Below are 12,355 nucleotides of genomic sequence, written 5' to 3'. Positions count from 1 at the left end.
AGACACTTTCGCAATCGGGTGCTATTCCACTATACGCCGTTAAACCCTCGTTTTCATCCTCACTTGATTCACTGCTGTCATTTGCTTTCTCTCTATTTGCGAAAAAGTCGTTCTTTTCTGTTTCTATTCCATTCCATCCCATGTATTGCACGAATTGTTGTTTTCATCCGCACTTTTCGCACTTTCTTTTTCTCTGCAGTCTTGTTGACTATCCTCACTTTCGGTGTCGTTGATGGTGATTAATTCGTATACCTTTTCCATCTTCCTGGGGATGATGGTACCTTTACCGTCGTAAACTTTTGTGATAAAATTATTTGCAATTTTGAGATGAGTTAATGGTATGTGATGCACACTCTGAATTGTGAAACTTTGTTGGATTTATGCCGTTGAAACACTGGGAAGAGTTTCGCATGTTTGCAAATCTTTCAAAGTTTGTCGTATTGCTTTTTCTTTTCCCTTAAGTTCTTGTTTCTATGTTCTTAATTTAATAACAGGTTTTCGTGCATTTAATATGTTGTCTGCGTCTTGTGTCGCGCTGACATGTGGATTTGCCGCAGGGCGATCCTGTTCGTTTCAAACTTTCTTTATTCCTTTTTTAGTCTTTGTCATTTTCTTATAGGGGTCCTCCTGTTCTCATTCTTCTTTGTGAGTTAGTTTTCCTCGTTACTTTGAAGATTACGCTACTTGTGCCGTCGTTATGTTTGTTTCTTCGTTTTCCAGTGGGGTGTTCCTCAACGTGTACGTGTTTCATTATCGACAACAGATTGATATGGCCTTGCGTGGGCTTCATGACGCGATTTTTTCTACTCCTACGAGCCTTTTCTGGAGATTCCGCGAAGAGGATCGGAGCCTCTTCTTCGGTTTGTTTCGACTGGCTTTTAAAGTGTCGGGTTTGGTGACACTGGATTTCGGGTACAAACGTCCGGCGCACAACGATTACTATTATTCGTAAGTGTTGTTTTGCTTTATAAATTTTTTTTTTTTTAATTCTTCTTTTTCTTTTTCTTCTTTTTTCACGTTTTATGCAAGAGCGTCTTGAAGAAGAGAGTGACTATCGCCCGGCCTACACAAGTGCATCGCAACTCCGCAGCTATTTTGATTATGGTGTTCCTCTTCCCAATTGTGATTCAACTGACGGATGATTTTCTTTTGTATTATTATTTGGTTTTGTTATTGATTTTGTAGTTAGGCTGATTAATTGGGATTTTGACGTGGTCATTCGAGTTTGTTAGTTTGCTTGTTCAATTTTTGATTTTGGAGATAAGGTGTTAGTTAGGAAATACAATAATTGTTATTTTGAGTTTGTTTGTTTGTTTGTTTTTACTATAAAGTTTCAGAGTATTGAATAATGGTAAGGATTCAAGAAATGATAATCAACTTAATTGTTGAAGCTTTTAAATTCTGGTAAGTGCGTTTTTTATTGGGGGCTGTTAATTTATTATGTAATTAACTAAGTTGTCAAGGGCTACGTTTTGTGGCTACTTCTAATTTCAGTGACCTTGGGGATTTTCACTTTTTGGCTGAATTACCGCTGTCTGCTTCTGACATGCAACGACAGAGGTCTTCCCAGACCATCCCATACCCGACGACGTAAGTGCACGTGGTATGTCTTCCTGTACATCGTTTGGGTGTGTCAGTTTCCTCGACAAATGGGTATATTAATGAATTTGGTGCGCTTGGCCGTGGAGAACGTATTTGACCTTGTCTTTCTGTTGTCAGCTGTGCTGGGGCGGCCGCTCTTATGAACGGTTGTTCGATTGCTATGTCTGAATGGTAATTTGTTTCTCGTCCTGGTATCATTGATGCGAGTTCGTGTTCTTCCTCTATGCCATCATCGTATCTGCTTGTAAACTTCCGTTTTCTGCGTATATGTTCTTTAATCTTCGAGATGGGGTTGCAAATGATGAATATCCGTAAGCATACGAGGAAAAGCACAAATCCAATCGCTGATAGACCTATTATTTTCAATTTGTCGAACCATGATAACATGTGGCCTTTTTTTTATTATCTTGTTGCTCTGACATCACAATATCTCCAACAGTATTGGAATTTCCTTCTTGCATTCTACCTACTAGGTCATTTAGGATATTTAATTGTTCCATCTCCATTGTCTCGTGTGCTGGGTGACTTTTCAGCGAGAAGTCGAAATCATTAAGGTGGAGTTCTTCAAATTCTGTAATGAGGTCTAGATTAGGCATGTGAATGCTAGGTTTCTGGCGTATCCAATCTCCTGTTGTAGAGTTGTGTTCCCAGGTGTGTGGATTTCCATTCAAATTCACTAACGGTGTTTTCCAAAAACAATCGGAAAATGGGTGAATTTACCATCCATCTGTTCCGATCGTACAGTTCTTTCCTTCGTAAGTAAAGAACGGTTGAAATCCACATTTTGATTCATTTGTTGATATAAAAATTCTTTTGGCTTCGCATTGTTGAAGTGTCATTGCTTGACCAAAGCCTTGTAGTCTCGTACAGATCGGTAAACCTATTGCTGCTGAAGCCAAAATTCCGTTGGTTTGAGCTAAGATAACGGCCTGTGTTCTTTTGATTGTCGATAGTTGACAATAAACATCTCGAATTTCTTTTGCGAGTTTGTTTTCGTGTTCTGTTTCAACGCTGATTTTATATTGGTCGTGCATTTTGCTTATTTCGTATTTAATCTTGTCGTTGAATTCTTCGATGTTTTTAGGTAGACCGCTTTCCACATTATCATTAATTAATGACTCTTTAGTTTTCTGATCCATTAACGGACTCAGCGGGTGGTAAATTTGGAAAGTTATTCTCGATGGCCCGAATTTGATTTTCTTCTGTTGTAGACGTTGTTTCTGTTGTAGTTAATGGGGTCATTCTGGCTGTCTGTGTTGACGATTGTGGGGTCATTGGACTCTCTTTTACTGTCGTCGTACTTTGCGTAGTTGTGCTTGGTTGGTGCGTTGTTGTTGTTGCTGTTGTTGTGGAGCTTGTCGTAGTAGCCGTTGTTGTTGTTGACGTAGGCTTCGTGGTTGTAGTGGTTCTTGAAGTTGAAGTTATTTTAATAGTTGTCGTAGGCCTAGTAGTAGTGGTAGGTTTAGTGCTTGTTGACGTGATTATTGGTTTTGTAGTTATGGATGGTTTTGTGATGTTGTTGTTATACTGGGTTTTGTTGTTATTTTATGTGTTATTGTTGGTTTGTTGGCTGCTGTGCTTGTAGCTGGCTTAATTGTTGTCGTGATTTTTACCGTGGTTTTTATCGTTGTTCCCAAGATTGTTTTTATTGTGGGCTTTGTAGTCGTCGTAGCGCTTGTCGTTGTTGTGGATTTTTCTGTTGTGGGCGTTGGCAGGGGGAGTGGCTAAAGTGTTGTTCTTCTCTGATTGGTTATTGATCTCCCTTTGCATTAGTGACGGTATAGATGGGAGTGTTTTCCCGTCCAATGATTGTTGAGTGTGTATCTATAATGGCTGCCGCTGAAAGCGTCCTTATTTGATGTGGGTTGCGGTATTCAAAGCTAAAGTGTTATTTTTTACTGGAGCTGTGACAATGCCCCAGGCTGACACGTCCTACTCTCTGTGTTAGACACTTTCTGTCTGATGAAGGTGAATGTAATCCGGTTCTATCTGTTGCCATGAGCTGGCCTGTGTATTCGAATGTGCCCCAGATTGAGTTGGTGTTCGCGCATTCTTGAAGAACGAGCATTGTTGTATTGGCTTTAACACAGGTATTCGTGTTGAATGGTCGAATGGTGAAATCAGATGTATATTCGAAAGCTTGTCCTCGTTCTTTTGTTTTGCTGCAGTTGGCAACTGCAGTTTGTGATCGCACTAATGGATCATTACTGCTTACCAGTGTTCTTAATTTTTCTTGGCATTTTGTCCACTCAGTGTCACGTTGGAAAAAACGAAACGACTGGCGTAATCTGATAGGACCAAAATGTACCTATGTCCCTTTGCGCTTATTGGAACTGGACCCACAATATCCATCGCGAGTCTTTCCCACATCCTTTCGGCTGGGGGCATAGGTTGCAATGGTGCTTTACTTCCTCCCACAGCCTTGCGTCTTGCGCATTTTAGGCAATTTTTGATGTATTCTGTTACGTTTTGTCGCATATGTGGGAAGAAGTATTGTTCTCGAAGTCTGGCTATTGTTTTTTCTATTCCTAAATGTCCTGCTAACATTTGATCATGGTTTGCTCGTAAAATCTCAGTGACTAACGTCATAGGGACTACTAGCTTTCCTTGCCTATCTGTTAATAAACCTTTTTCGTTGATTATAAAGTTGCTTCTAAATCTGTTACTTTTCTGGCTATCTTCTTGTATTTTTATCATTAATTTTTGGCAATATTTATCTGCCTGCTGTTGTTCTAGCCATCTGTCTTCTCTCCAAGTCCGTTTACTTTCACTTCTAATTTCCCTTTCAAAACTTTTGCTTTCCTCTTCATGATTTTTCCTTTCGAAACTTTCGCTTCCTGTCTAACTACTTTCATTTTCTCTATCAAGTTGTTCTTGTTTCCTTAATCTTTCAATGTGTAGTTTGTTTTTTAATCTTTCACTTTCTTTTCGGTTTCTTTCAAGCTCTTTTATGACAATTTCTTTTCCTGTTGCCCTTGTTTCTACGCTTGCTAGTGGCACTATGGGAATACGACTTAGGGTGTCAGCATTTTGGTGTGACTTCAGTGGTCGGTACCCAATAGCGATGTCAAATTCTTGGAGTTTTAGTGCCCATCTAGCTAATCTTCCTGCGGGTTCTGTCTTGCTCATTAGCCATTCCAAAGGTCTAAGGTCTGTAAATACGGTAAATCTGCGTCCGTATAAATATGTTCTAAATACTTCTATCGCATGGATGATTGCGTAAGCCTCTTTCACTGTGGTTGACCACTTGGCCTCGCGGTCGTTCAGATGTTTAGAGCTACACGCTATGACGACTTCCGCGCCGTCTGATTCACGGGGTTCCTGTACGTCGGACTCCGCTGAATCCGCTGCTATTCCGTATCCTGACGCATCCGTGTGGATGATAAAGTCGCGCGAAAAATCTGGATACCCTAGGATAGGTCTAGTTATGAGAAAGTTCTTGATACAGTCAAAAGCGTCCTTTTGTTCCTCTCCCCATTTCCACTCGGCTGATTTTCTCGTTAGCGCTGTCAGTGGGTGGGCTTTATCAGCAAAAGCCCGGATGAATTTTCGATAATAGCTAGCCAGACCTAAAAATGAGCTCAATTCCTTCACGTTTTTGGGAGCCGGGTATTTGATGATTGCTTCTAGCTTTTTCGTATTCGGTGTTATTCCTTTTTTCGAAACAATGTATCCTAAATAATCTAACTCTTCTTTAAAAAATTCACTTGTCTTTCTTTTTAAGCCCTGCGTCTTTAAGAAGCTTAAACACTGTTTCTAGATGTGTCACATGTTCAGCAATATTATTACTGAACACTATGATGTCATCCAGATAAACCAATGCAAATTTGAACAATACTGATTTTAAGATGTTATTCATTGCTCGTTGAAAAGTGCTTGGTACATTTGTTAACCCAAATGGCATTCTATTAAATTCATATTGTCCAAATTCACAGATGAAAGCGATTTTGTGTTTGTCGCCTTCATCTATCTCGATTTGCCAGTAGCCGCTAGAGTAAATCCAATGTCTAAAAATAAGCTGATCCGTTCAATGCATCAATGGTGTCGTCAATTCTTGGTAAAGGATATTTGTCTTTTACGGTTATTTTGTTCAGTGCCCTATAATCAATACACGTACGCTTTTCTTTATCTTTTTTTGGTACCATTACTATGGCTGCTGCAAATGGGTTGTGATTTTCTCTAATAATATTGTTACTCAGCATTACTTCAATTTTTGTTTTTACAATAAGTTTTAATGCTTCTGGAGTTCTGCGTAATCTTAGAGTAATGGGGGCGTTGTATCCTATGTTAATGGGACGTTTACAGTTTTTATCAGTTTCTACGCCCAGATCTGATTCTTTTTCTGCGAATAGGGCCTCGTGTTTTTTCAATAAAATTTCTATTTTAATGAGTATCTCTTCAGGGATGTTGGTTGTTTCACCTTCGTGGCTTTTTCTGATTCGTTTAGATTTCATATTATTGTCTGATTGGGAAAGAGATTCTAGGGTGCGGTAATCTGCTTCTGTAAGGTCATTGTTATCGTTATTTTCTGGTGAATGGTATGGGATGAGTGGGATATGAATGCCTACTTTGTCAAACGTTAGGCTGTATATTGGGTGTATATTTGTTCCAAAGTTATGTTCTACCCCAAAATGGTCGTAATTGATCTGTCTGTTTCTAGTATTAATTTTTACATTGTTGTTCGATAAGAAGTCTAAACCCAGGATACAAGTCTCACCTAAGTTTTCCATGATAAAGAAATGATGATTAATAACGTGATTATCGTTAATGATAATTGAAAATTCAAATTTTCCCATTGGTTTTAGTATTTCTCCTGACACCGTTCTGAATATTGGCGAGGAAGTGTTTTTAATTTTTTAAAGTTCTTCCCTCTTCTTTAGGTTGAAAAATATGCTGTCTGAAACTAAACTAGCTGCGGCTCCTGTGTCTACTAAAGCGTTAATTTCTTTTCCAAAAATTCTAATGGGTATACGTATTAGTTTGGGTATCGCTGATTCTAAATTATATGTTGGGGGGTTGTTTGGTAAGGAAAATTGTGTTTAGTTCATTAGACGGTGGTTCGGGTTGTTGATACGTGCCATATCTGTCCAACATTCTCGTGCAATGTGTCCTCTTTTATTGCACTTGTAGCAGATAATAATCTTATTCCCAAGGGTGTCGGGGGTGTTCGGCTGGTTTTGTCGTTGCTGTGGGTATTGTTGAGGATAACCCAGATTTTGATGATACACTTGTTGATTGTTGTGTGGTTGAAAGTTTGGTTGATTGTAATGTATCGGTGCGTTGCTGTACTGGGGTCTCTGCGTTTGTTGATAGGTTGAGTAATTGGGTTGTCTATACCTCGGAGAGGTACCTTCTCTTCGTTGTGAAGTATAGTTGTTGCGATATGGGCTGTTCTCTCTGCTACGATTGAAGTTTCGCTCACTACTAGGACCTCTGCTATTCGGTCTCTCGTTGAAACGAACTCGCGGATTCTGTGACCTTGAGTATCGATCACTTGATCGCGAAAATCTTTGCTCATATTGATCAGCGGCTGCTATGGTTATATCGGTATCCTGTGACAATTCACGATTTTTATTAGTATTTTCCAGTTGACGTATTTCTTGTTTTACGAATTCGATTTCTGTCTTTTGTTGTGAAAGTTCGTTATCTTGTTGTTTCTCGTGATGCGTTATCCCTGCGATTACCGCGTTTATTTCTTTGTCTTCTGCAGTCTCCTTGCTATATAGAATGCCTTCGGATATGATTAGTTGTTTACATAACTGATCAAAATCTTCGGGGTCTTCGGGCATTCTGAAATAGAGTTCAGCTCTGAATTTTGGTAAAATGCCTTGCATCAGGATTTTGATTTTGGTATGATCTCTCATTCTCTTGACTGTACTTATGAGTCGACCTTCGACGATGGTCTGGTTTTGGTCTGATTTTTCTTCTTTGCCTTCAATGGACTCGTAAAGACTGTTGATTCTTGAGATAAAGGCTTTGCATTTTTCTTCAGGTTTTTGTTTTAGTGTGGATAACTTTTTTCTTTGTGCTGCTAATTCGTATGCATCCTGGAACCTTGCAATGATGGCGGTTTTCCATTCGTCATAACTTAACTCGTCACCTTGCTCTTCAACGTAGTTTCCATGCCATTCTAGGGCATCACCTCTTAATCTTTGGAGAAGAATCGTATTTTTTGGTTGTCGTCCCAGTCGTTGTTACGTGCTACATGTTCTGCGTCCTTCAGCCATTCTGTTATAAGCTTATCAGTACTTTTTCCTTTAAAAATTGGAATTGACTTTTTGTCTTCTCTCGAAAATAATTCTCCTAGCGCTTTTACAATGGGTTGAGTTGTGGATTCGTCAGCATCTGTTGTGTCTCGATCAATTCTCGAAGTTTCTTTGTGTGAAGGTCCCATTTCGATTTTTTGTTTGAGAGTCTGGTATTTTTGTTCTAGTCGAAGGAGGTTATCGGTTTGGGTCTCGATTTGGTTTTTTAGGTCGTTATTTAGTTGCTGGAGCTCTGTTATTTTTTAAAATTCAAATTCGTAGTGAAGAGATTTGTCTCCTTCTGTTAATGAGGTTAGGTCGTTTATTTCGCTCACTAATTTTGTTATCTCTCCTGGTTCGTTGGTGATGTCTAAGTCTTCGGTTTCGGCGAATGTTACCTGTTGCTTTCTATATTCTTTTATCCTGTTCTCCAGATATTTGATTTTTCGTCTCGGTCCCCTGTCTGTACGTTGGTCGTTTGTAATTCTTTTTCAAGATTTTTGTTCTTTGTAGTAATATCTGTCAGTCTTCTTCGTAAACCGGCTTTTTCGGTTAAGGTTTTCTCAAGGATTTCTTTCATTTCTTTTGCTTCTGTCTGAAGTTGTTTGTTTGTTTCTAAGGCTGCTTTTATCTGTTGTTCGACGTCTTCTAACCTCGTAACCAGTTGTTTTCTTTCACTTTCAAGTTTGCTAACTATTTCTTGTCCTTCTTTTTCAACAGATATGTTGTTTTCATCTTTTTTTCGTAAAGGTTTTTGCAATTGGTTCTCTGTTGCTGTGGCGGTTTCAAGGCTAGTATCTAATTCGCTGATTCGATTGGCAGATTTTACAAGGGAGTTTTTGAGTGCTTCGTTACTTTCTTGGAGTTGCTCAAGGGAACTACTTAGGGTGTATTTGGAACTTTTTGCCTTTTTCTTGTTGCTATCTAGCTGTTTTCGCAAGCTCTGTAATTCGTAGTTTAGGTCAAACGAATATTTCTTCTCTGCAATCTGCGAAAGTACTAATTCTTTTTGCAAGACATTGATTGTACCAAACAGGAATTCTTTTTCTTTACCATGCACAATGCTAATCTGTTGTAAATAAACTGTCAAGGTTTTCAGTGTTTCCACCGAAGGACTCTAGTGATTTTTAAATGTCTTTGTGGTGTTTGTAATACTTTCTGCTGTTATACTAGTTGGTACTTGCAACGTTTGTTCTAACAATGAATATGAATACAATTGCAAAGCGTTGTGTGTCTCTTTGCTAACTTCTTGTTTCTTGGATTCTATTTGTTGGATATTTGCTTTTTTCGTGGTAGTTTGATAAGTTTTGTTTCGTTCTGATTCTTGCTCAAATTCTAAGTCCACCAGAGTTTTCCAGTGGTATACAAATTTTTCTCGAAGATTCGGATTTTGACTGGTTGTGTCTGATGCAAGGAGTACAGGGTGCAAAGGTGGGGATAATTCGTCGACCACGTTTGGGTACAAAGTATTCTCTTTACGAGTAGTCTCTGGTACGATATAATCAAGCGGCATTCGCTTACCTTTTGATGGTGTTCCTTGGTCTAGTAGGGCTGTTGGAGACTCGTCGGGGAAATGTAGAGCACAATCACTGAAATAAGGTACGTAAAGAAACTTTGTACTGTACAACAAGTGTTTGTCTCGTTGGGACCTCCAATTGTAAAGTTTCCAATACCTCGTGTATTTGCAGTGAGTTGCCGAAAACAACAAATTACATGTTACAATCATGCAGTATTTATACTACTAAAGGATACAAATTATGAAGGTGAAGTGGGAGGAGATACTTTCACATTCACTTGTGAAACACTTGAAGGATGTATGAGGTGTGGCTTCCTTTGGATAGCCTTTGGGCTCGTTACAGTATCAAACTATATTCGCATTGAATACACGTATATTTGAGGCTGTTTGATAGAAGATCATGAAACTGATTCTTTTTCACTATATTCACATTGAATATACTCACTGTATCACACTATTCCCACTGCATACACTAATATTTGATACTGTTTGAATTTAGATATTGAATCTCACTGTATCACACTATATTCACATTGAATAGACGTATATTTGATACTGTTTGAATGTAGATAATGAGACTCACTGTATCACATTATGTTTGCATCGAACACACGTATATTTGAGGCTGTTTGAATGACGATCATGAAACTGATTCTATATTAGTATATTCACATCGAATATACTTATATTTGATGCTGTTTGAATGTAGATATTGAAACTAACTGTATCACACTATATTCGCATAAAATACACGTATATTTGATGCTGTTTGAAAGGAGATATTGAAAAACACTGCATCACACTATATTCGCATTAAATGAACATAAATTTGATCCTGTTTGAATGTAGATATTGAAACTAACTGTATCACACTATATTCGCATTGAATACACGTATATTTGATGCTGTTTGAATGAAGATCATGAAACTGATTCTATATCACTATATTCACATTGAATACACGTATATTTGATGCTGTTTGAATGTAGATATTGAAAGTCACTGTATCACACTATATTCGCATTGAATACCCGTATATTTGATACTGTTTGAATGAAGATCATGAAACTGATTCTATATCACTATATTCACATTCAATACACGTATAGTTGATGCTGTTTGAATGTAGATATTGAAACTGATTCTATATCACTATATTCACATTGAATACACGTATATTTTATGCTGTTTGAATGTAGATATTGAAACTCACTGTATCACACTATATTCACATTCAATACACGTATATTTGATGCTGTTTGAATATAGATATTGAAACTGAATCTATAACACTACATTCACATTGAATACACGTATATTTGATACTGTTTGAATGTACATCATGAAACTTGTTAGAGTTCAAGAGTATTCAGTTAGCTAGAGGCTTCTGTGTTATCACAGGTTTCTGTGTTGTCACAGGTTTCTGCATTGAATACAGGTAATTCTAACACTAAATAATATCTGCACAAACATTCAATTATAATATATAAATATATGAAATACCTTGGAAAGAAAAGTTCCAGGGAATGTCAAACAACGTGGTTTTATTTCAGCAGACGACAGAATAAAGAGTGAACAATATATCAAAAAGGAAGTCTGACACCATGGAATGACAGATAGCTCCCTCTAACATGATTCTTGTATGTGTTCTAACTCTAACGAAAAAGTGTTAATCAACGCCATCTATTTGTCAATTGTTTATGTTTGGTGAAACTCCAACAAAACTGATTCTATAACACTATATTCACATTGAATACACGTATATTTGATGCTGTTTGAATATAGATATTGAAACTCACTGTATCACACTATATTCACATTGAATACATGTATATTTGATGCTGTTTGAATGTAGATCATGAAACTGATTCTATAACACTATATTCACATTGAATACTCGTATATTTGATGCTGTTTGAATATAGATATTGAAAGTCACTGTATCACACTATATTCGCATTCACCACACGTATATTTGATGCTGTTTGAATGAAGATCATGAAACTGATTCTACATCACTATATTGACATAGAATAGACGTATATTTGATGCTGTTTGAAGGTAATTATTGAAACTCACTGTATCACACTATATTCACATTGAATACATGTATATTTGATGCTGTTTGAATGAAGATCATGAAACTGATTCTATAACACTATATTCACATAGAATACACGTATATTTGATGCTGTTTGAATGTAGATATTGAAACTCACTGTATCACACTATATTCATATTGAATACACGTATATTTGATGCTGTTTGAATGAAGATCATGAAACTGATTCTATAACACTATATTCACATTGAATACACGTATATTTTATGCTGTTTGAATGTAGATATTGAAACTCATTGTATCATACTATATTCACATTGAATACACGTATATTTGATGGTGTTTGAATGAAGATCATGAAACTGATTCTATACTGTATATTCACATCGAATACACGTATATTTGATGCTGTTTGAATGTAGATTATTGAAACTGATTCTATAACACTATATTCACATTGAATACACGTATATTTAATGCTGTTTGAATGTAGATATTGAAACTAACTGTATCACACTATATTCACATTGAATACACGTATATTTGATGCTGTTTGAATGTAGATATTGAAAGTCACTGTATCACACTATATTCACATTGAATACACGTATATTTTATGCTGTTTGAATGTAGATATTAAAACTCATTGTATCACACTATATTCACATTGAATACACGTCTATTTGATGCTGTTTGAATATGGATCATCAAACTGAGTCTATAACACTATATTCACATTGAATACACGTATATTTGATGCTGTTTGAATGAAGATCATGAAACTGATTCTATATCATTATATTCACATTGAATACACGTATATTTGATGCTGCTTCAATGTAGATATTGGAACTCATGCTATCACACTATATTCGCATGGAATACACGTATATTTGATGCTGTTTGAATTTAGATATGGAAACTTATTGT

The sequence above is a fragment of the Daphnia carinata genome, chromosome 3 (genome assembly GCF_022539665.2).
Source record: "Daphnia carinata strain CSIRO-1 chromosome 3, CSIRO_AGI_Dcar_HiC_V3, whole genome shotgun sequence".
Lineage (NCBI taxonomy): Eukaryota > Metazoa > Arthropoda > Branchiopoda > Diplostraca > Daphniidae > Daphnia > Daphnia carinata.
Note: the sequence above shows the minus strand (reverse complement) of the source record.